We start from the raw sequence: 25112 nt of genomic DNA on the forward strand, positions 1-25112 counted from the left end.
TATCATACGGTAAGTCGGCTCTCTCTCTTTATATAATAGTGTAGATGGATTCCTTCACGATTAAACAAAAAAGACGCAAATTCATACCTTCAATAATTTAGGTCTTTAAAATTAATTTCTGTGGGCGGGTTTCGTAAATATCACCGAAAGCAGATAACTTTGAAGATTTGTATTTTTCAAATAATTTCGAATCTGCAAAAATGAGGACTCTCCCTAATTTCATATGGATTACCATATATTTCAATATCATGAAAATCCGAGACATCAGGATTTTAGAAAAGTATCACATCTGCTTCTATCTTCCAAGCTGAACGCAATGCACTCCAAACTTCCTTCGATGTGTGGAAGAAAACCGACAACAGTCGGCTCAGGCCATGTGCCTTCGTCGGCATTCGCGAGTCGGGTCGCATGCGTCGAGTCGCCACGAATGAAACGTCCACACTGGCATATGTGTTCACGCTCACCCTTTCTGACGTAGAAGCATGCGACCCTGGCTACCGTTTCACCCGTCCACATCAGAATATTCGTGCGCGTTCAGCCTTGCTCGACGTATATTCATTCAAGTCTGGATCCAGCTTAACAAGTGGAGGAGAGGATGCGCGCGAAAGGCAGCGAGGAGAAAAAGGGAAAATAGCGTTTGCGAGGCGCGAAGGGTGGAGGACGCCGGTGGATTGTGGCGCGGCGAGCGCGCGTACGACTGGAGAGGCGCGCGTGTAAGAGAATCCCGGGGTAACAAATCTCTTCGTCGCCTCTTCTTTTTCTCATCTTTCCTCCCGCGGGTCTTCTCCTTCGCCTCTCTGCCTTCTCTTCCTCGTGGCCTCCGGCTTGCATACGCACGCCGCCAATTATAAAACTCCCTCTCCCCGCGTTCTCCTATCCGACCCCCACCCTCTGGCCTTCCCTCGACCTCGCAGGTGGGGGGGCAAAGGAGGTCCCCCTGCCGCGGTGGAAGCTCCTCCGAGGGCGAGGGGAGTCACCGGCGCTATCTGATGCCGCGGCAGAGGTGTTAATTCACGCTCTGCCTCTGCCCCTCCGCCGACGCCCTCTCTCCACGTCGCGCTCCTTCCCCTCCCACGGAGACGCTTCTCCTTTCGCTCCCCTCCGCCGCGACTCCTCCACCCCCTCCAGCCCACCCACTCCTCGTGCCGATCCCACTTCCCGGCGCCGTGCACCCGGCGCGCATACACACGCAACACGGACACGCACGCGAGCTGCCACGATGGCAAACGCTACTTTGCGGCAGCGAGGAAAAGGTGCGCGCACGTGGAGAGAGGCACTCGAGATGGGCGTGAAGGAGTAATCGAAGCCCTCGCACCCGTCTTTCGGCGCGACGGGGGTAGAGGGATTGAGATGTTCCCTAGCTGATTAACTGTAGCTGATCTTTTCGAGCTCGATGGTGGTTTCGGGTCTGTACTTACTTGGAGGAGGCTCTGGGAATTCGAACAGTCGTACCTCTGCGCTTGCTGAATTTGAATAGAATTCAGAGTTATTGGACGCCAAGGGGGCTAGTCACCAGCTCAGACAAAATTCCCTTAAACGCAGGACTTCCTGGACCCAGCGAGGAGAAGTGTATCGAACCCGATATTCGTTTCTATTAAGTGAAATAATTTTTATTAGGTACTCTTATATCTGCACTGTAAGCACCCAAAAGGTGATTTTTATCAGTTTATTAGTTCAACAGTTATAATTTTTGGAAAAATAGTAAACGCTATATTTCAAAGAGCTGTAACATCCACAATTTTTTACATTTCGAAAAATCCTTCGAGATATGTTTATATACCCCTAAAGACTACGACATATCCAAGTTGCACAAAAATCCGAAATGTTACTCCGAAAAGTGTCCGACTTCGCGTGGAATGACCCGATGGCGAGATAATTAGTCCGCGATCCCAGCGATTAACCGACGCTGCGAGCTTCATGTAAATTGCTGAAACAATTAATCGCGCGCCGGTGGAGGGAGGATGGAGCTTGCGGTTCGGTAACGAAGCTCGCCACGAATTTATTCAATCACAGACACAACACTCGCCCGGATGGGATCCCGCGGCCGTATTCTTACGGGCGATAATTAAACGCCGTATGAAATATCCCGGGCTTGTATCTCGCCGTACAATAAATTATTTCGGCTCGTCGTATTTGGCGCAGCAGCGCCGCGCGGAAATTTATTACGCGCGGCGGCCTGGGCCTTCCAGGCATTCGCTCGTGATTCCGACAATTATCGCGGGCAGGAGCCGGGCGCTCGCTCGCGCGCGGGGAGAAATCGAGCGCGATCGCACCTAGGAACCTGTCTCTAATTATTACGATTCACCGGCCACGCGATTATAATAACATTACAATTTCAAACGAGCCTCACTCTGCATAGATCCGATCTGTTTCATGAATTACCAAGTTCATGATCATTTTATTGCCTAAATGTATCAAGTTCATCTGAGTTATCCATAATGAGGCGTATCGGTCCCTCCCCTTCCTCTTGAAGAATTATTCAGCTGCTTTTACCATTCTTTGTCCCTCGTTCTCGTTTCCAAAAGTCTCCCCGCGTATATACCGTGCTGTGGGCTTCGCGTCGAACGGGTTCGAACGGAACGGCGGGGTTAATTATAAGCATGGAAATGATTCATTGTAACCGATGGACGTGGCGACGAAGGTGGAAAAAAAAGAGGTAGCCCGTGCGCGTGTGCACCAACACAGCCGCGAGAAATTATCTGATATGGTCGTTAAGTTGGTACACTGGACAGACACACGAGATCGTCGCTGATTGCCCACCCCCGTTCCACGTGCAGGTATACCGGGTGACTTCGTTAGTAGAGGCCTGATCGTATCGACGCATCCGGAGTGAAGCGCCGGGGTCTAATCTTCGAAAGAGCGGGAAGGGTCTCCTCTTCCGCTCCTCCTCGCCGGACTACCGGCCGAATGATTCCATTCCTGCCGATGTAATATTTGTCACTGGCCACCGTCTGACGACTTGATTACCCGCGAGGCCGTGATCTGCTCGCGCGAATTAAATTACGATGGGAACTCTGGCTTGAGTACTTGCACGTGGGTACATGCGCCCGACTACTTGGCGCGCGACTGCTTTTGGGCAGAGCTTGCGTCCTGGCAGACGTAGGTACTAAGCGGACCGTATCACCTCTGTCGGCTCCAAGGCAGTATGACTCGAATGAAATTGGACTGCAGATAACGTTCTTCAGAAATACAGTAAAGCGGAAGAATGATCCAAGCGCAATGGTGATGGGAAACGGTTGATTACAGCCCGAAGCAGAAGCATCATCCTCCCAGATGGAGGCGAATGTAACCTGTTGATCGGTCAGATTACCGAGACCGATCTCTGCGGTACGACTTAAGCTTACGTTCGTAATGCTCAACAGGTTAATCGCGGCGAAACGTTGCGCCGTTTAGAAAATTCTTCTGGAACATTTTTACGTGGCCGCTTACGCTTAGACTTTGATAATTACTCGTCCCTCTTTAGCTTCGCTCGATCTCCTCGAAGCACGCTAATTATTAGCTTAAAGGAAGGAGAAACGATTGAAATCCCAGCAAGATACTCGAATCGTATTATTATTCCTGTCAATAAGATGTTCCGCAGCGAGGATCGCTGGAAACGCGACATCACATGACTTCATACGCGATAAAGTGGTAGATGCCACTTAAGGTCAGACAAAACGATTGCATCGGGAGACTGAACATCGTCTGGCGAACCGCTGTGCCACACCCGCACACTCGACCTCGATATTACAGTATTATCACCTCGAAGCGAGCCGTAATAAGTCGTTTGCATCGTCGTCACGTGCCGGGGGATCTCTCTGTCTGCTGTATACCCGTAGCTGATCGACGGTCTGGATAAGACGAAACGTGTCAGTTGGAGAAGCTCGAGGGCCAATGACCAGTTTCACGGGTCCCCTGACTGCTGTAATAGTGGCAGTCATTTCGAATACTTTTGTTGCCTCTTTTCAAGCGTTCCATGCTACAGATAGGTCAGCTCTACGTTGCAGTTGTTACTTCAGCTTCATCAACCTCCATAAATCCAGTATACTCTGATCTAGAACCCCCAATTTCAATTCTCTCACAACCCTCCCAACGACGCCTAGAAGAAGCAGCGCTCCAGATAGAATTAGAGTCGCTACTTCCTGGAGAAAAAGAAATCATTTCGAAGCGGTCGACCCAAAAGCAGCCAGATTAAGGGAGCAGTAAAAAGACAAACCGCTGGGGGTGGTGGTTTCCCCGCGTTATCGCGTGTCCGCTGCAAGCGCCAGCTGTGTGCAGGGAAACGGGGAAAACTCGTGGTTGGCCAGCTGCAGCCTTTTCTCCGCGTGAAAGGACCTGGACGCCCACCCCGCGGCTTGGGGCCATTTATCCCGGAACGGGGAGAGACGTGGACGCGTGCGTAGCGTTTATATCCGTGTTATAAGCACCTCGAGGGACAGGTTAGCCCGTGGAGCCGCGTGCAGGCGTGCACACAGCGAGCCGCGCGTCGCGTGGAGAACGCACACGCGTCTCGGGAACGGGAGAGGAGACGAGGGAAGAGGATAGATAGGAGAGACGGGCGAGCGGAGGCAGGATACCAGGTTCGTTGTCATGCAGGATGCAAAGGGGGATGAACGGTGTCCGCCCCCACAGCCAGGCAACCCCCGTCCCTTCGGCTCCCTCTTGCAGATGGGAAAGCCAGGCGCACTTCATTTCCGCGTCTTACAGCTAGCCGGCGTGCCGAAGGAAATGAAAACAATGAGATACAGCGGTCATCCGTTACCTATGCTCGTCGCGCCGCGTCTCTTAACTCACATTTATATTACTTAAGCGCCTCTAAAAGCATCCACTCCGTCCCTCCGCTTCCCTTTCTCTCTGGCCCTCCCTTATCCGGCTGCTCCATGGAGGAGCGAGGGATCGAGTATTCCACGGGCACCGGTGCAAACCACCGACGATGGGGGAGGAACTTATATCCGCAATGGAATTGCGTTTCTTATGAATGTTCTTATTAATTTCATTCAGCTCGACCTCTCTCTCTCTCTCTCTCTCGCTTTCTTCCGGTGGGAATTGGTTTATTCGAGGAATCTTGTTCCCTCGCCGCTCGCGTTCTTTCGCGTTTGCGGCGTCGAGGAAAGAGGCGCGCTGGATCGTTTCGGGTGATTGATGCTGCGGTTGAGTTTCGATGATGGCTGTTAAATGATCGCTGCGACGTTCGTTGTCCCATAAACCTCGTTAAGCCTTCTGATTAATTCGCTGACAGTCGGCGCTGCCGGTGGTAACGCGGCTCGAGGATCGAGATACCATGATTCCGTCCAGGTGTAAGCGTGGAAAGGACCGAAAGTGGGTCGCGAGGGAATCGTGGAATTAATTTTGCTGGCGATCGAAAGGGCGATCGGTTTTGGGTGGAATTAGCGGAGTGACGCTGTGGAGGATCGCACGGAATGTTTCGAGCCGTAAGTGTTGAATTAAAATCACTTAATTCGAATAATTACTTCACCAATAATTCCAGAGCATCTGTTACGATTTCATAAACGATTGCGCCTCTGTTTTCTGGTACTCCTGGATGAACAGAGGGACCAACAGCCGAGGGAGAAACAGGGAAGGGATGGGTCCAAGTTATTCGTCGCAGCAACGGCGAACGTCCAAGCTGCGTCCAAAGTTCATCCATCTCCTTGAGCTTCCATTCTCGTTTATTCAGTCTGGCCTTCTTCCGAGCTCGTCGATGCTCCGCATTAAATTCCGCTGCTCTCCCTTTCTCTTCGCCTCCTCTCCACTCCACCGTCGCTCACGTCCCGCCTACGGAAATTATGAAATCAGAGACACAGAGCACGTACTCGCACCCGCTTTCGCTCAGGATGACTCTGCCTCCACGGGCCTCGGTGTCCTCGAGGAGAAGGAGATTGGCAAAAGTTTGCCTCGCGGATGATGTATCGTGTCGATGATAATGGCGTGTCCCTCGCTTCATCCCTCCGCCCACCCCCTACGCTCGCTGGTCAGATAAATGATCTGGAACCTCTGCGTGGCCCTCCCTCCTCCGCTCGAGGATTTTGCTAAACGGTGAATCGATGAAACACGAGGCAGGATTGATGGGACCATTAGGCGGGCGAAGGACGCTTTTTCGGTAATAAAACGCGCCTCCCGTCTATTCCCCTGGTTCTTGTCGCTCACGAATCCGGTATCTCTTGGTGCTGGAGACTCGGCGATACGATACCCCGCGTCATCACTGCTTTCGATGATTCATCGCGAGCCATGAATTTACATCGGCGCGGTCGACTACTATTCAACGCCTTTCGAGCGAATTCGTGCGCGTTTCGATGCGGTGATTAGATCGTAATCGCACCGTGACCGGCATAGCTGTAGATTCAGACCGAAGTCGGAGGTGTGACGCTCGGTTCTTTTTCAATCCGGTGTTTGCAGGAGTTATTTATTTATTTATTTATTTTATTTATAAACGGACCGAAGCCCTCTTTACACAAATGTTTACAAAGGAAAAAGAAATTTACCTAATATAACAAAAGATAGACATGCTAAATTACATGGTACACCGGATAAGACATTATCCGATAATCCTACGTAACTGTCTTTTAAAGGTGTGCGCAGATCCATTAAAGAAATCAATACTATTATAGAGAGTACTAGAGTCAGCAATAATTCGATTCATTGGATTAATTAATCCATATGTAGATCTGGATTTAAATGGTGGTAGTCCTGCTCTGGATCTCAATGCGCGTTCAGGTGCGTAGAAATTGATTTGCATAAGAAGAGAGGGACAATCAATATGGTCATTGATTAAATTAAAAATAAAGAAATGGTCGGATATTCTTCTACGTGCAGCTAATGCTTCGAGGTTAACTGTGTTTAATATTGTAGAGTTGCTGGCCCCTGAAATTTCGAATTCTTTCGGAAATGCTCAGTGGGCGGAGTCGCGGTTCAGTGGAATCGAGTGGATAAATAATAGTTGGACAAAATAATAAGCTTGAGGCCTGGAAAAATTTGGAGGTTGATAAGGAGCGAAGTGTTCCTATGAAGGGATTCCAGAAATAAACGCATAGCGTTACCCGGGGCTGTATTTCATCCATCGCCTGGATTTCGCGCCAATCGCCGCGATATTTTTACCCCCCGTGTAATTACGGCATCTAATTGCGAGCGTTAACTGGTTCGATGCCAAATCGGCGGGACCCACGGGGTTGGGTAAGGCGAAAGGGAGTCGGGCCGAAACGGGGGAGGGGATTGGAGGACGTTATCGTGAGAGGGTGCTTCGCTGTATTCGCTGCGATACGATGGAGAGAGGTTTAATCAGATAAAAGCCTCAAAAGTAGCACCCGTTCCAGTTTGAAAAAACTTGCGCTATCCGAGCGTGATTATACGGTAACGAAGTCAGGGACGCAGCCAACGTTCTTCCGCCTCCCTCGTATCGAGTCCTCCGCTTGTCCATTATCGATCCTTAATTCCCCACTTACACACTAGAAATTCGCGAGAAGACCTCCCAGCTGAAATAATATAAACAATTCCGTCCTTTAAATACATGTAAAAAGAAAAAAAAAAACGACGCACCGTTACGAAAGGAAAGATGTCACAAAAAACTTTGCGCTTATTTTGCAATTACACCAGACCGTGATATGTAATTGTATGTTAATATAATGCAAATGAATTTCTAGACACAGACCGTCGCTGGCGTATCGATGAAAATTCCCGTCTCGGAGACTCGCAATGGCCGACCCTGGATGCGGTGCACGGCCTAGGGGTTACGTGGGATAGAGTTTGATAGGGGTGGATTCGTCGGGGCGGCGGGGGTGGCGCACAGCGCACACCTTATCACGCCACTCTGCTGTGTTTTAGTTTTTGTCCGGCCCCTGCATATTCCGACTTTCTTCCACGCCGCATCGGTGGATGCACTGTTTACACGTTGCACCGCGCACACGCCCGCGTCGTTGCTACTGCACACGGAAATTCGACCCTCTGCCAGTCCACGTAGCCCTGTAAATGAGATCCCCATAAAAAAAACTTAAAAAAAAAAGTAAAAAAATTACGCCAAGTAGTACATGAAATCTAATAAATCACAAAAGAATAGAAGATGATAATAATTAGCATATAAAAAAAGATGTGAAATCACAATAAGCTGCAAGTACATAAAGATGCTTTCCAACTGCGCTTAAGATCACACAACTACATATACACAGCTAAAATACTGTGTTCATACATTCTTGGCGTCGAGACGCTACCGCGTCTCTAGATAAAATTTCTTTCGCGACAGTTCCATCCAATTACAAGGTAAATGTGCTGCATTGCCTTGTTTCTACAACGAGCATTCTTTACCGATACAGCAAAATTAATACAAAATACGTTTCCGTTCTCGTCTAATTAGACGTATATACTAAAATCCACCTTTCCATCTGCAAACTGAGTAGAACAAGTTTTTATCACGCATGAAACGATGATCACTTGCTCCTTTGTCGTCGAACCCTTCTCATTGCTCAGCTTCCACCAAAAATTGGAAACGATTCCTCACAGAAATTTTCCCCACGATCCCCGCCACCCATCGCGGGAAGCTTGAGATTTTAATTCATTGGTCTCGATTAACATAATTTCCCCGTTCAGTTTGAGCCGCGCTGCTCCCCGACGCTCGATGCAAGTGCATCGTTGCACCGCGCGATAAGGGGACGCGCGCAGGACGGTGTCGTTTAACAAAACGGTAAAAAGGTGGCCGGTGGAACAACGGGGTGAGAGAGAGAGAGAGAGAGCCCTCGTGGCTGGGGCCGTCGTTGGATTCGCGAATGAATACGAAGGTAGCCAACGGGTACTGGAGAGCGCGCAGGGTAGTGCAGGGAGGGAACGCGTGGATCCAGTCGGATAGGGAGCAAACGAGAGGGATGGAGAGCGATTTCCGATGCAGTGGTGTTTTTCAATCGACCTCGCGGCAGGCTTTCGAGGCCTTTATCCGCGGCCGTAGGCGCGAAAGTAGAAAGCCCGCTGTCGCTCCATTGTCCCAAGGAACACCGTCGCTGCTTCCACCACCAGTCAATCTTCCCTTCCTCGGAGGGATGGCCTTTTATCCCCGGAGTCCGGTGGCGTGGCTCGCGCGGACAACGCGAGCCAGCGATGACGCCGGCAACGCCACGGGGAGATGCGCCTCCCGATTCGGCGGTGCATGCTTAATAGAGCAAGGAAATGCAGCCAAGCCGAAGAGCAAGCGCCACGGGAATTGCTTGATCGATTGAAGCGGGTCCATTAGGTCTCTGCTATTGGGCTTGCTCGGCCGCTCGCGAATGGAAACGGACGTGGATCGGTGAGCACGCATGGGGAAAAGGTGAAAGAGTAATCGGGGAGCGTTAGTTACGGAGCGGTGACTACCCTAACCAGCCACCGGAGAAGTTGCATTCTTTATTTATTCAGTCGCAGTAAACTGGCACTTTAACAGACGGGTAACGAGGATGACAGTACATAGTATTATGCAGAATACGCGCAATTTCCACTGCGTGGTCTAGTGATGAACTCTGACAGAAGCGTCGGGTCCTTTTGCTCGCAGTGAGTAATACTTGAGAGCAAAATATACTAAAGTAGTTTAGTTATACTTTAGCAGACTTTGGAGTTGATAGTCGCGTATCAGATCTATGCAGAGAACTCTTGGCACTGTCCATTAGCTATCGGTTATTACCCTGCAACATATTCCTGCCACTATCTAAAATCAAGAAACTCTTGTGTAGAATGCAACTGAAAGAGATCTGGAAATGCGTCTATCCTACCAGTCATCCGACAAGAGATTCCTTGAGCAAACGCGCTATCGCCCGGCTCGTCGGCTTGATAAATAGGAAAAGTTATCGCGCGTTCATTTACACCCCAACCCCCGGCTCTTCCCTCCCTCTCCGAAGCATCGTTTGTTTCGAGCCCAGAAATCATTCGGTCGATACGGGATCGTCGGGGCGATATCAGCCTGGCCAGCGGAAAAAAAGGCGCACTTTCCTCCACTATCTGGAGAACTATTTCTCCGGTGTGTCTGGAAAAGCATTGCCGCCACGATAACGACTGCGAGGGCGGCTGGAGAAAGGGCGAATTTATCGGATTGACGATGGCCGTGGCGGACGGGCGCGTGCACACACAGACACATTTGTATGCAACGTGTACGTGCACGGGCTTTTCGCGTCTGGCCCCGATATGAAGAAGAATTGTTCGGACGTAGACATCGGAGACTTTTTTTTTCCCCGTGCTGGCCGATAACGCGATAAAACCGGGGCCAGGGTGGTTTCGTCCTCCCTCCAATTAAACGGCGAACGTTAACCGTGCTTTCGGGGGGCTCTTTCTGTCGTCCATAAACTGCCTGCAATCGCCAGGCAGATGTAAATACACGTTGTACTAAAATCGTCCTTCCTTGAGGATCTTGATGATGCGGAGATATCGGTACTCGGTTCTTTGACATTTCAGTTGTGGACTTTGTGTGAGATAGCAATTTGGAGAGTGTCTGATCTCCTTTGTAGAGTCAGTAAAGAGTAAAATAGTGCTGGCATCAGTGGCGGATTTAAGGGATAAGGCCCAGGTGGCAAATGTTCTAAGAGGCCCATTTTTTCGGGAAAATGAGGGGGAAAATTATTAAAAAATGGTATTTGAATAAAATCATATATTTTTTTTACACATTATTATATGTTTATAAATGGAGTGTAGTTGCATTTTCAATATCCTATATTTTTAGTTACGCGTATTAAGCAAACATTAATAAGTACATTTTATAATTGTTTTTCTTTTAAATTACGATAAGAATAAGTAATTATTTTTATAGAAATTTCTAGAAAAGAAATTATTAGTGAAATAATTATCAGTGAAAATTAAAATAGTTATAATTCAGCAACCATTTAGTGAATTCGTTTACAATTTTTGGTGCACACCGGGAAGATTAAAAAGAACAATCTCACAAATTTTCATCAACTTGGTACAATTCTGAAGATAGCTCCGATATATCCTTAAATCTGCCACTGGTTGGCATACTTCTTCCCTGTGAGTGGGGAGCAGAATTCGCCCACAGTAGTCCCTGCTTGTGAGAGGCGACCAAAAGGGAGGGTTGCTTTAACCCCTCGCATGCTAAGAAAGGATCAGGCTCTCGATTCTTTATCGTATACACTTACACGATGATATTACATATTCCTTGTAATGATTCACACGAATATAAAGTGGGTAAAGTATAAGGTGGCGAAGATTCGCACGCGTCACCTCCGGTTCGCATTTTATTCAATTACACCGTGTTACACAGCCCGAAACCATAGCTCGCCAAGAATTCTTCTTTGGGCGATCGCGTAGAAATAACGCGCGACAGATCGAAGAAACAGACCGAAACAGGGTGTCCCGCGAAGGGGCGGCAAGAGGGGACGAGGGTGGCCGTTTCGCAGGGTTGCAAGCGTTGTGTACGATGCACCTAGCTGCAGCTATTCTAGCGGAGAGCGATAAGGGCGGCGAAAACGGGCGGTCGTAGCCCGTAAATATCGAGACGGGGGCGACCAGCCCCTGCTACCCGCCGCCATCCACCCCTTCTCTGCGTAGTTTATCGCTGGTATCGGAAGTCGCGGGACCAGAAACTCGCCAATTGTTTTACGGCGCGCCGCCGTGTTTCTTCAGTACCGGGGGCTGAACGTGTCGGTGTTTTAGGATCTAGGGATTGGTGTTCGAAATCTAGGGGCTTCTAATCTTGCTCGGTAACCTTAATCACCACCGAGATCCACAGACTTCTGACAAAGCTAAACTCAGGAATATTTCCTGAATAGACTTTGATCTTCTTATCTCTTTAGAAATTTTCTAAACTTTCTAAAATCCAAAGGGACATTAACTCGGACAGATTTCGGAGTAAGTTTTCGTAGATTGCTGAAATTTGAATATGTTGTTGTCTTTAGTGATATTTAAACGTACCTTAAAGGATTTTTCAAAATTTTGAAAAATGTCGATTTTACAGCTGTTTGAAGTTAAGTGCTAACTTTTTTTACGTTTAAATATCACTAAAGACTACAACATATTCAAATTTCAGCAATCTACGAAAACTTAGGGGAGACCGGGGCTAAAAGTTCCGGGGGTAAGTTGTTCCGACGGCTCTATCTTCAAAATAAAAAGAGCGTTGTACTTTAAATTATTTTTTCCGTGTGACTTGATCACGCCACTCTGTCGCCCACTTTAGTAGCGTCCGCGACAGCGAATTGTGTGGTTGTAAGCAAGGACCTATTAGTCGCGTACCAGATAAGTAAAAATTTGTCTATCATTACTTTTTGGTCTATTTCAATTATTTAACGTCGATATTATAGATTGAATCGTTCTTATGGATCAAATGACATTTAAGAACATGGTGTAATAGTGTTTATCGTTTGAATACATGTATAAGCAGAATAGTCTTTGAAATTGCTACATGTGTCGGTAGGGGCTAGTTGTTACCGTGACTTGGGGCACGTTGTACTGTAAAAACTTGCCCCGCCGCAAATAGGTCTGTGAAGATAGCACCCCCAAATTCGATTTTTTAAAAAAACTCAACGGCATTCGTTTGTTCATCGTATGCCCATGTTTGCTCATAAAAAAATTTCGTTTGCCCACCCTTCAAAAAAAAATTATGGCAAAAAAAAATTTGCATCAGCACCCCCATGAAAACATTTTAATGATTTGTCGGTGGGAAATGATTGTCCTTCGTTTGCCCACGTTTGCCCATAAAAAATTTTTTTTTGCCCACCCTCCAAAAAAAGTTATGAACAAAATAAAAAATTTGTCTTCATCACCCATCATGAATGCATTTCAATTTTTTAAAAGAAGGATACGAATATACCCGACCTGGCCACGTTTGCCCACTCTCAGATTTCATTTGCCCACCCTCCAGAATTTAAATAAAAAATAAAAACCTCGAAAAGAAGGGTACAGGTGAAGCGATCGCGTTAAAGTTCGATTTTTCTAGAAAATATTATCAAAATCGGTCTTTCAACGATGCAGTCCGTTAGTTTAGATGTAGAAGAGATTTGCCCATGCATTAATTTCGTATGCCCACCCTCCAGAATCGAATTATTAATAAAAATAGCCAAGAAGTGCGGTACCCGTTGAAGCGATCGCGTTAAAGTTCGATTTTTCTGGAAAATATTATCGAAATCGTTCTTTCAACGATGCAGTTCATTAGTTTAGATGTAAAAGAGATTTGCCCATGCATTAATTTCGTATGCCCACCCTCCAGAATCGAATTATTAATAAAGATAGCCAAGAAGTGCGTCGTTGGAAAGAATTCGAGACTATCGCAGACATCTGTTTACGTTTCGGCAGTGGCACTCGGCGCTGCTACCCTTTAGGGTATCAACACTGCGTGTCGTCATCGAACGTGCCGAAACGTAAACAGATGTCTGCGATACCCTCGAATTCCTTCCAACGACGCACGAAAGTCAGTCGGTCTTCGGACGCAATTCTTGCGAGACCGTGCATTTATTTACGGTTCGTGAAGTAACTGTGAGATTATATTATTTTCCGTTGTGCGATATCATTGCGGTGATTAGTGAAAAATGACTAGAAAACCACTCTGGTGTTATTCTGCACATGCTGCAGATGTGTGAAAAGTGTGAAGTGTTCGATGAGCGATACAAATTTAAGTGTCGTTCCAATAAAGTGAGAAAGAAGTGTGTGCAACATTTTTTGGATAACATGTCACCAAACACCTTCAACCTTTACGGTAAGTACAATTGATTTTGATAATTCATTCGGGAAAAAACGAACGGAAAGGTATTCGGTTCAACGGGTACCGCACTTCTTGGCTATCTTTATTAATAATTCGATTCTGGAGGGTGGGCATACGAAATTAATGGATGGGCAAATCTCTTCTACATCTGGACAAACGATATGCATCGTTGAAAGAACGATTTTGATAATATTTTCCAGAAAAATCGAACTTTAACGCGATCGCTTTAACGGGTACCGCACTTCTTGGCTATCTTCATTAATAATTCGATTCTGAGGGTGGGCATACGAAATTAATGCATGGGCAAATCTCTTCTACATCTAAACTAACGAACTGCACCGTTGAAAGAAAGATTTTGATAATTTTTTCTAGAAAAATCGAACTTTAACGCGATCGCTTCATCTATACCCATGTTTTCGCGGTTTTTATTTTTTATTTAAATTCTGGAGGGGGGTCAAATGAAATCTGAGAGTGGGCAAACGTGACCAAGTCGGGTACATTCGTATCCTTCTATTAAAAAATTGAAATGCATTCATGATGGGTGATGAAGACAAATTTTTTATTTTGTTCATAACTTTTTTTTGGAGGGTGGGCAAAAAAAAATTTTTTATGGGCAAACGATGGACAAACGAATGCCGTTGAGTTTTTCCAAAAATTCGAATTTGGGGGTGCTATCGTCACAGACCTACCGCAAATGTATAAATTGTTTCCGCTGTGCTTTAAGATGCGAACATATGAATGAAAGGCGGAAAGGGACACGACTTCGATCGAAGTTATGCGTAAAGATAAATAAAAACTGTTGCTTTTGGTTTTCTTTTAAAGATATTACATTTTTGTTGGTCCGAACCTTCATAAATAACCATTATTAATAAAATTCTGCTTTATTTCATTAGAAAATGAAATATTTCATTAAAAGGCAATTCTTATATCATAGTAACAACTTACCCCAATGCGATAACACCTTGCCCCATATAGGGGTAAGAAGTTCCGCTTCGATCAGCCACAAATAAATTACTTTCTATGGGAAACCTATTACAATATATTAAACACAAGCTTAAAATCAGAAGATATAATAAATTTAACAAGAAATTAGTCCATAGTGAAGAGAATAACTACATTATTTTCCAGTCATTTTTATGGTTTATCGAAATCGGAACTTTTAGCCCCGGCCTCCCCTACTCCTAAATCTGTCCGAGTTCGCATGGAATGTCCCCAAAGGTAGTATAAACTGAGCTACACATTCATCCCCTTCGCTAACAACGTCAGCCTCCCCCATCGTTTCTCGCCTCATAGACCAACTCCAAACAGCCGTGTGGCCATTTGTAGTAAATGGCCGTTACTTTTGCCAGCCGTGTGACGTCATTAATCATCAGGATCGTCGGCGGGATCGCGAGAGGGCGGACAGCTCGTCTAAGGTGTTTCGAGCGAAGGGAGTGCCTCGTTGGCGTTCGGTACACGCGTCCGTTTGTGCGCGACCGACCAGATATCGATCTCGATAATTGAATCGAGCGATCGGGGTGTCCCGCAGCGCGCGATACGTCCCCCCCCCCCTCCCCCTGCGAAAATACCACTGCCTTCGATTCTTAAATCGCGAGAAGGCACAATGCCTTCGGTCGCGAAGACATCACTACTCTCGATGATCGTCGATTACATTTCATCCCCTTCGTTTTACAATTCACGTATCGCCATTCCAATCGAAGCCTGCTGCTCGCGTAAATGTTCCTCCTCGGATCGCCCGCTGCGCTCGCGATTATGATGCTGAACAAGCGCGGCAATTAGCAGGGCGCGGGCAACCAGCGCCGCTAATGAAACGTCGTTACAGTTGTCGCGAATACTGCGCGAAGACTAGCAGGGGCCGCGTGGTCGCGCACCGCAAATGTTTATCTCGTCAGAAATCGATTGGAGAGCCTCTCCGCGCGGCTTAATTAAATTTAGCCGCTATCTTCGATCGAGAGCCATACCCGCGGCGTTGTTGCGGGGCTGCGTATCACGAGCGAGTGCGTACACGGGGACGAACACCCGCGACTCCTTCAGGACTCATTAATTGAGAAATTAATCCTCGATAATTGCCCTTCTTGCCGCGATCCGGAGATCCCACCGGATAACGTCGTATCCACTCCTCGTATCGCTGTCGACCCGCCATTTCTCGCTAGAGACGATACCTCGCTAAGTTAGAAGCCTTGTTCTCAGATTGTCTATCTTCTTACAAGGGATTTTGAGCTAAACGTCGCGCAATCTCTGCGTAAGGGACTAGGGAATTACCAGTCGTTAGTAGCGTTATTAGCGACCATAAAGCCGGGCTATGATAATTTTGCGCCAGCCACTCGCTGCATGTGCAACAAGAAAGTTAATCGCGCTAATGTAATGAACATCGCAGGAAGGAAAATCGAGGTTGCCCCCGATGATACAGTAGTCCTTGTGCTTTCATTGAAAACGTCGATGGCGGAGGAAATAAAAGGCCGGGGGAAAATAATCGATTCGACCGTCTCGATGCACGCGTACCGCGAGAGTCGCGTGAGTAAGGCCAGCGCAATGCGGTCCGACAGGAAGAAGGATTCCGTCGGCTCGATGCCGATACTTGCTCGTTTTTCGCGCTTATCTCCCGTGCCGGAGGATTATTGAAAGGTTTCTGCTGCACCGTTCTCTCGCCGCGAGGAAACGCTCGCCTCGAACCGACCGCCTACCTATTCTCTCTGTCATCGAGTCGTCATTAACGCGACCAAGAAATCGCACTTAGTCGCCCCCGTGGAAAAGTAAGGGTCCCGGCGGACGTCTGGACGGGTAACGCACGATTATTTATCGATATTATTAGCAGAACTCGGCTCGACCACCGTTCGCCGCCATATAGACGCGTATACGCACAGCCGTGTATCGATATCGCGGCCCGATAAGCCGCGGGACGGATGAGGGAGTACAGACACGGCTCGTCCATTACCATTCGAGAAAGTCTGAATCGATGGGTCCGCGAAACTACTCGCGGCGAACGCGCGCAGCTCGAAAGTTGACTCATCGTCGCGCTGCTGCTGGATGCTTTGGGGAAAACCGGTACTCGCCAGAGATTAGAGCTGTTGTGCAATATCTTTTCGCTGCAGCAACTATCTGGGAAAGCGGCGACAAGCCGAACGATTGCGCTGAAAGGCGGCGATTCTCTGATGGAAGAGTGTCGGTGCGTATTTGGATGCGGCTAATGAAGTGTATCTCTAAACTAATGTTTATCGTAACTAATTACCTGGAACCTAGTGCCATAAAGATCGCAACGAGTCACTCAGTTCGCAGTGGGAGACTGTGACTTCTCGAATCTCCCACGTGTAAGTCGAGTGTTGCCAGGAGCTTCCTGGTTTCTGAAATCCCCGAGTTCATCAGACTACGCGAAATTAGCTTGCCAGGATTCACGGCAGCCGATCGAGCTATCTTGAGAAGCGGCAGGCAATTCCATGCGATTCGCGTGCAAAGGAGGACAAGGAACGGGAAGCTCTTGATCTTACGAAGTGCATTCACGTGTCGGTCGTCTCATTGTCAGAGGGGGCGATCGTTTGACGAGAACCGACTCGGGAAAATTCCGCGGGAAGAGTATCGGTTGCCAATCAAGGGAGGCGCCTGTGCGCCAGGAATTTCGCGATCGCGAATCGAGCCTTCACCTCGCGGCTGGCATAACAAGCGTGTGCTAATTGCCATCACCTTCGTCCCTCCGTGGTTTCTTTCGTTCCTTTTTCGCCTCCGCCGTCTTCGACCATCCGCGTACTTTCTCCGCGTCCGTCCAGTGGTATTCCGCGCCGAGTTAACGGTTCCCTGTCGTTCCTCGCCGCGGAGACGCGAGTGGATCTCGAAATCGTTGAGATGAGATCAGCGTGGCCACCGTTGCTCATGGCGGTGGTTGTTTAAAATTCGGAATATTCATCGATCCATCACTGAAATTTAGGGAACAATTAGTTGAACTGATTCCTATTGCTTGCGCAGTAAATACTCGATCCTGTAAATCGAGGATTAACGACACTCCCAGCAGGCGAATTCCGCGTAGATTTCATTGGTCCTTGCTAGCGAGGATAATCATTGCGCGAATTGCTTAGTGGCTACCCGCGGGGAATCGACGATTAGCGCTCCTATCGTTCGGTGTGCGTTTCTGATCGCGTTTGCGGCGAAGTACACACGTGGCGTGCATTCAGAGCATCGCGGGGCTGTTCTTGAGTACGCTGGCATGGTGCAGATAAGGCATTCGACTGCGGTGAAGGTGGACGGAAGAATTCGTTGGATAGTGCGCGCAACTTTGGTACAATTTAAATTGAAAAAAAAAAATCAGATGAAATTATAAAGGCTGATCGATCAACCGTGAAACTAATCGAAAGATATTCTCAGAGCGCCGAGGAGTCACACGGTGACCAGTCGCTCACGGAAAAGTGCAATTTTTCCCGCCGCAAGCTAGGTGATCGGTTTCGCAGCGCTGTGACGCGGGGGTGGCCGAGCAAGACCGCGTAGGAAGACGGGGGTTGGAGGGCAGGGATTGCGCAAAGGGAGCAAAAAGGGGTGGCTGGCCTTGTCGGGTCGGGGGATCTCCGTCGGTATCCCCGTGCATCTGGGAGACGGCTATGCATTTATGCATGTTTTGCGGGTATCGCATGCTTCTTGCCAATAACGCGCCATTCTACGTGGCACACGACTCGAGCACACCGAGCCTCCATTTTCTGGCTTCCACGGCTCTGTCGTCTCGATACTGTCACGACGTTCTTCGTCCTACCTGGGAATGCGAAGGTACTCGAGAATGTTAAGTCCCGGAGGTCTTTCGGGCATTTTTATTGAACTTTCGTCGAGATACAGGGACCGGTCCTTGGGTATCTAATGGAGGCTTAAAGAGATCGTTAGTCGCGTCTAGGTTTCATTGGTTGTCGAATATTTGCATGGCTCTATTTAATGAGTCATTCGGCTGGTCCATATGATCGAGGAGCTATTGTGATTGCGGACAGCTTTTTGCCGGACACGCAATTGTCAGTCTGTGCATATCGGAGTCCCTGAAAGCACGATACACGTGTTCGCATGTAGGTACAGAAACACTCATTATACTCCGGAGTCCGTAATACTCGGCGCGGCCAGTAAAGTCGTAAGTGGGCCCCGTTAATGGCCAGCGCTGTACAAGATAAGGAATTATTGATCGTAAATAATTTTGTAATGTACGCGACGATAATGTTGCAATCGCTGCCTTTATCGACTCGGCATTCCGTAGATGCGCGATCGGACTTAAGAGTTTTTCGCGGAACTTTTCATCGTCTTTCGACCGACAATGCCTCCTCTTGAATTCTTTGCGCGACGTTTCCTGAAATAACCTTTCATCTACAAGGTAGCGTTAAAAATTGTCAAATCGGGGTATGGGTCTCTACACTCCCAAATTCTGATTCCATTTCTTTGTGCGTTTCATCCTTAGAGAACCAAAAGGTTATATACTCTATTTCCTACCGCGAAGGGCATTGGTCGTAGCAACATTAGAACTGCGTTATCCAAAACATCAAATTCACCACGTTAGTTTTCCACGGCGATAAGGACACCATTCGATCTCTCCAGAGGATGGAATTTTGAATCTTCGATATCATTCTCACAGATTACATCCTGGTCCCGAACTGCCGGGCTTCTAATCGAGAAAGGAAAGTGAAGGAAGCCAACATTTCGAAAGCATCCCGCAATCTGCATTCATTCGCGCCAAAGTCACAGCTTCAAAATCGCCAGTTTTCATTCTCCACGGAGCACAGTGGGGAAATTTTGCGATTTTATGGCCAAAACTGCGGATATGAAATTTTTTAATTTTACAAATTTAATACAAATGTATATATCCATTTTCGTGGTCAAAACGTCAAAACTTATTTTTAATATATAAAATTCGGCACTTTTACGTTCTAATATATGAGAAACTAAAAATTACGAGCGATAAAGATTTTTTTATTATTTACATTTATACTAACCTCACGTGAACATAAACATTTGCGAGTCTACACGAGCTTTGTATTTAACAGTAAAATTGGTGGCATTTGATACTCATATTAGTTCTTCAATTAACATTTGCATTTATTTTGTCGAAATCTAAAATTTATTTTTGTGGTTTTGGCCATAAAATCGCGAAATTTCCCCACTGCGCGGAGGGAAGGTCGTGTTTTAAATTGGAGCGAATTAAGACACACATATGTGTTCGTGGGTATACATTTTCGGTCCCTCCTTCGGTTCACCTCCCGTAGGTATTAATCGCTATCAGATTTATCGAGGAGCCCATAATTCAGGCTGTCCACGTTGACACGTGAACGTAAGCCGACCGCAACACGCTGCGTACACACTGCCGATGTGCGGCGGCGTAGTGTGCGCCTGTCTATATCGTAATTTTATGCACTTGGGGCCGATGAATATGGATTCGCGGGCCGCGCAACACTGGGTCGTCGATTTATGCGGGCTACTCGGTGAAGCACTATTTACCGAATAGGCGTGGAATCGAAGAAAAATGTGCACGAGAACCGGCTGCGCCACGGCTGTCCGGTAGTCACGCGACTTTCATGCAGAAACACTCGCGTCTCCCCTTCAGCGCGATGATACTTCCATCAATGTTACGCCTCGGCTCGCTAGAATTCCAGTATCGTGTGATAATCGCTGTGACTTTTCTATTCATATCGATACCGCTCCCTGCCCGTAACGTCGGTGGGGCCGAGTAGTCACTAGGGGGTAGACCAGGGCGCCAGGGACTTGTTAATAGATTCCACCGCGTATTTGCATCGAATCGTTCATGTCCAATTGCGCCGGCGCGGCGAGGAATCCACGGGTCAGAAATCAGCCATAAATTTAATTAGATCCCCGACAAAGGGGAGAGAAATATTATTAGATCAGGCGGGGTAGATTAGAGGAACGGGGGGTCGGAACACGTAGTATTTCACGGAGGAAAAGAAAAGAGCAGCGAAAAGGCGGGAGGGCCGGAGGAAAGAGAGGGGCGACGAATCGGAAAAAAGCGAATAATCGCGGGGCGAAGGTTTTCGTGCGAGCCTACCCACATTCCTACCATCGGCTACGAATGTTGCGGGCTCGTACGAAAAAAAAGGGTAGCAGATACGGACGGGACAATCTGATTAGCGCAATCTAATTAACGCTGCTTTTAATGGCGTTCATTAGCACATGCCTCCCCCCCTTCCCCCCCGCCGTGTCGTCCACCTAAGCCTCGACCCCTTCTTCCCCGCCCTCCCCCAACCCCCTTTTCCGCCGCATTGACACTATACCTTCTGGGAGCTGCTTTTGTTCCCCGCCTTCCTCCTCCTGTGTATGTTCCACGTGTTTGTCGCATTTCCATCCCAGGAAGCTTCTTTCCCTTTTTGCGCGCTCTTTCTCCTTTCCGCTCGAGATTACAGTGTATTAGAGCTGTTCGAGTACTCGGAAAATACGAGCCGAGCTTGACTCGGCCCGAAGAACCGAAACGAGCCGAGTACTCGACAAAAAGCGAGCAACTCGAAAAAAGCAAGCAACTCGAATAGAACCGAGCAACTCTCTTAAGTTACCTACTATTTTCATATTCAATTAATATTTTGATAAAAGTTTCTCAATGAATGACTAAAGAAATGAAAATGAATTTTTCACAGCTGGAAAAAAACGTTAATACTGCTGTGCTGTAATATTAGAAAAACTGGATACATCAGATTTTGCCATCTGGCCATGAAAATGTTTAAAGCATATCGATCTCGCATAATTCATTTTTCCAAATTTAATTTCTTTATTCAATTAATGTGAGATTACGTCGGAATAATAATAATAATAATAATTACGAACCATTATCCAGTAAATAAACATATTCTAAAATATTCGAAACATTCAAGCTTCAAACTACTCGACAAACTGGACTGTTCGGTACTTTCGGTCCGCTCGGTTCTTTCGATCCGCTCGGTTTACTTCGAACCGCTCGAAAAAATTCGAGTTCTCGGTTCTATTCGAGTTGCTCGCTTTTTTTTTGAGTTGCTCGGTTCTATTCGAGTACTCGGCTCGGCTCGGTTCGCATTTCAAGCTACTCGAATATTCGAGTACACGAACAGCCCTACAGTGTATAGTATATATGTATATACTGCTTGGTATCCGGGGTATCTTGCACATTAGGGGTATTTGGAGTACCTACTTGGGAAAGCGGGATATTTCGAACACATGCAGTTTGGATCCCGCAGAGCTGAACTTCGCGATTTCCACGCTAGCGGCTCGTAGACGGACTTCAAGTCCACGGGCGAGGAAGTCTGAATAAGTATAGGTCCGGAAACTTCGTGTTCCCGAGGTATAATTAGCCAGGATACCGGGCGCACGGCATCATCCACGAAAGTATACAAAGTACATTTTGGGCGTAACGAAATATTAACGCATCCCTCAAAACGTCGAGATCCGAGCGGCTGATTAACAGCGGAATAAATTCCATTTATATACAACAAGCGGAGAGACGTAATTACGTCGAAATTAAACGCATCGCGGTGTTAACACGAGCGTTACAAGTGCCCGGAGCAAGCAATTAGTTGCTTAGTTCCACCGTGTTGCCGCCCCTAAACGACCATTAAATGTAAATGATCATCGAAGGCGAATAAACGCGGCAATAACACTGTGTGCAGCTTCTATGTAATTTCGCTTCCGCGATAAAGAATTGTTGGTATTAAGGATCGCTGCGGTCGAGGGGAGTGAAGGACGCCCGTGTTCCGTCATTTCCATTGCAGAACGGATTATAAGAACCCGCTGCGGGCTGCTGGTGTGGTGGCGAGAAGCGAAAAAGTGCGCGATCCATGGAAAGGGTGACGATTTCACGGATCGAAATGCCGGGCTTTTTATCCAAGATCCGCGGGTGCGCTGCTTCGGAGGGAAACGACGTTAAGCAGCAGCCCCCGTGTGTATGGGAGTGCGTGACATTGTATGGATATTAGCCGATTTCACGAACGATAATCTCGACGGTCGGCTGTGCCCCAGCTAGAGCTATGCGGGCTCTTTACGCAAAATCTTAATTCAGGACGTCGCGGCGGTCCTAAGCAATTATGACCTACATTACTCGCGATTTAATATTCCCGCGTCTTGCCAGCGCACGGAAGCAGTCCTTCAGCGTGGAAAACGCCTGGAAGGAGTTCCCTTTAAAACGCTCCCGAGGTCCTAGGGACTTGCCAGGCGCTCTGTTTGACCCTGGTGCATCGCATTGTTCGCGATAGGGCGAAGTCGAATAATATGACTTGTAATTAGTTAGATCGGGGAAGGTCAATGGCGATAGAGCTTCTCCGTACTGTTTCGAAAGACCGCGGTGTATCGTGGCCTCTTGCAAGGAAACTTATATTTGTTTTCGGCGCATTTCCGTATCTTTCCGCCGCGATACCGATGCGCGATACGCATTCAAAATATTCGAGAATAATCGTTTCCCGATAACGGGTACGTGGCCGCTGACTATTAATTAAACGCATTCCGACGCGCCTGCCGCGTAAACACGAGAGCGATGGGAAAATAATAATCTGATGCAGGGAGCCGATCGGTGGCGGCAGCGTTTTTCTTTCTTCGCCGGCCGACCGCCTTGGAGTAGTTAAGGAAAGTTTGACGATGGATATCGTAGAAGCGGCAGCACGTTTCATTCATGACTCATTATTTCATTCGGAGGAATCATTCGTTGCTTGAATTCGTTACATGCTCCAATCATTACCGCCACAGACATAACAAGGCGTAACGACCAAATGTGGAATAGAATCCCGAGCGAATAGAAAGAAGAAAAAAGAAACAAAGTCGAGTAACCAAAACCTCGGACATCCTCCACGAAAATCCCTAGCCTCGAGATATCCAGAAGAAATGAAACCTTCCAAAGACGTGGAAGGAGGGGGACAAAGCACCAAGGAATGAATAGGAAAGAAATAAAGTTGCCGGTGAAGTTGCGCCAGCAAGAAGCTCGCCTCGCGATCCTTGGAATCGCGTCTTCCAAAACGGGGACGACTGATTCCCGTCGGCGTCGACGTGGTCGGCGCGGGAAGGAAAAGCAACGGGTCGTAAAGCGGCGGTGTAAGTCACTTGGCCGCGGAAATCTCGCGGAACGTGTACAAAGGTAAGCCCGTGGCTGGCTCGCACGGGCCATGCACAATCGTTTGATATCCATACAATGCGAGGCCCGCCAAATACAAACGCTCTCGCTGCCGCGCACACCGCCCTGCACGTACCCACCAACACCCACGAGCGACACACGCACGTGCGCGAATACGGCTCCGAACGGCAGCGAAGATAAGGCATGGCACACGTTGCTAGATATGTAGCAGATATCAAGCGACGGCGTTTGCCGGGCCACGGCTATACCGAGCGTACGACCTACAACTAAAGTAGGTACTACCTACTAGGCCTACTACAACGTACCAACAGGGAGTGGTACAAGTACCAGACGCGATCGAGACATCCATGGGAGAGCAGTCAGCGGAGGTACAGTCGCCCCTCGCTACTGTCGCCTGTTTATCGGATTTCGTCCACCGAAACGTAACTCGTCGGCGCGACAGAAGCTGAAGCATTAGGGAATAAGTCGAAAGGAGAGGTGTACTGAGGATTTAATCTTCCGAGGGGGAGTTGAACGGATAAAAATATTTTTAATTTAAATTCAATAAAATTAAGTGGGTGATTATACAAATTTATTTAAGGAATAAAACCTAGTTTTCTTTTCTTCTTACAAAGCCCCTACTTTGAGGGTGCCAGGGCCTCTTAGCTCTCCCTCTGGGTGCGCCACTGTTCGAAAGTGTGGAATTACATATTTGATGGGAGGCTTTGTTTTTCGGGAAAGTGAAAGTTGAAATTAGTGTACCTATATGGGGAAAAGTTATTTTTGGAAATTATTCCAACTGCTGTCCACCCTCTTTTCCGGCTTCTCTTTCTTCTCCTCGGTTATCCCGCCTGCTCTTGTTCGTGGCCCCGGGTTCTGCACATCCCCGTGTTCGTCTCGTTTCGTTGCACTCGGAGCGTGCTAGCGGTTATTATTGCCAACATCGTCGCCAGCCGAGCGGGCGCGTCATGCCCAGCCATCCCCGTGGTTTTTACGACGTGGCGGCGGGCGTATGCGTGCGCGCGCGCGCGTGAAATCATGCGTGCAAAGCCTGTTAAACCAGGAACACGAGGAGGCGGGGGCGGAGAGGTGTAGAGGTGTAGAGATGGAGGCTGGCGGAGGGCCGAGGACACGATAGCGAGAGCAAGGGATCCGATATCTGTTCGCACGTCATTACCCCAGACTGCAGCAGCAGCAGGATCCAACGTGGGATCGTTCCCCGGGCACACGAGGCGCCTTGGTGGCTGCTCGATCTCCCATGATCTATGGATCATGGCCCGTTTAATTCCGGCACCGTCGCGAAAATCTATCGCCAGCCGACGGAAGACGCGTCGCGTATTAGATCAATGACGCGGCGTATCTGCCGGGGATCTCCGCGTTATTGAAAATCGAACGCCCTGCGAGCGAGGAGAGGCGCTTAAAAATGATACATGAACGCTGGCGGGCCTCGCGCTGCGA

At 47.9% G+C, this 25112-nt stretch overlaps 1 protein-coding gene and 1 long non-coding RNA gene across 2 annotated transcripts in view; one reads left to right on the plus strand and one right to left on the minus strand.

Annotated features, from left to right (window-relative positions):
- Positions 1-25112, plus strand: part of Ush (Zinc finger protein ush) — a 168273-nt gene that overhangs the window by 27288 nt on the left and 115873 nt on the right. The gene's annotated exons all lie outside the window — the stretch shown is intronic.
- Positions 4908-8411, minus strand: LOC143369976 (uncharacterized). The gene is made up of 3 exons (XR_013085539.1): positions 8181-8411; positions 7625-7935; positions 4908-5754 (listed from the first exon to the last, which is right to left on the minus strand). It is a non-coding gene; the product is annotated as an uncharacterized LOC143369976 (long non-coding RNA).

This window comes from Andrena cerasifolii, chromosome 6, assembly GCF_050908995.1.
Source record: "Andrena cerasifolii isolate SP2316 chromosome 6, iyAndCera1_principal, whole genome shotgun sequence".
NCBI lineage: Eukaryota > Metazoa > Arthropoda > Insecta > Hymenoptera > Andrenidae > Andrena > Andrena cerasifolii.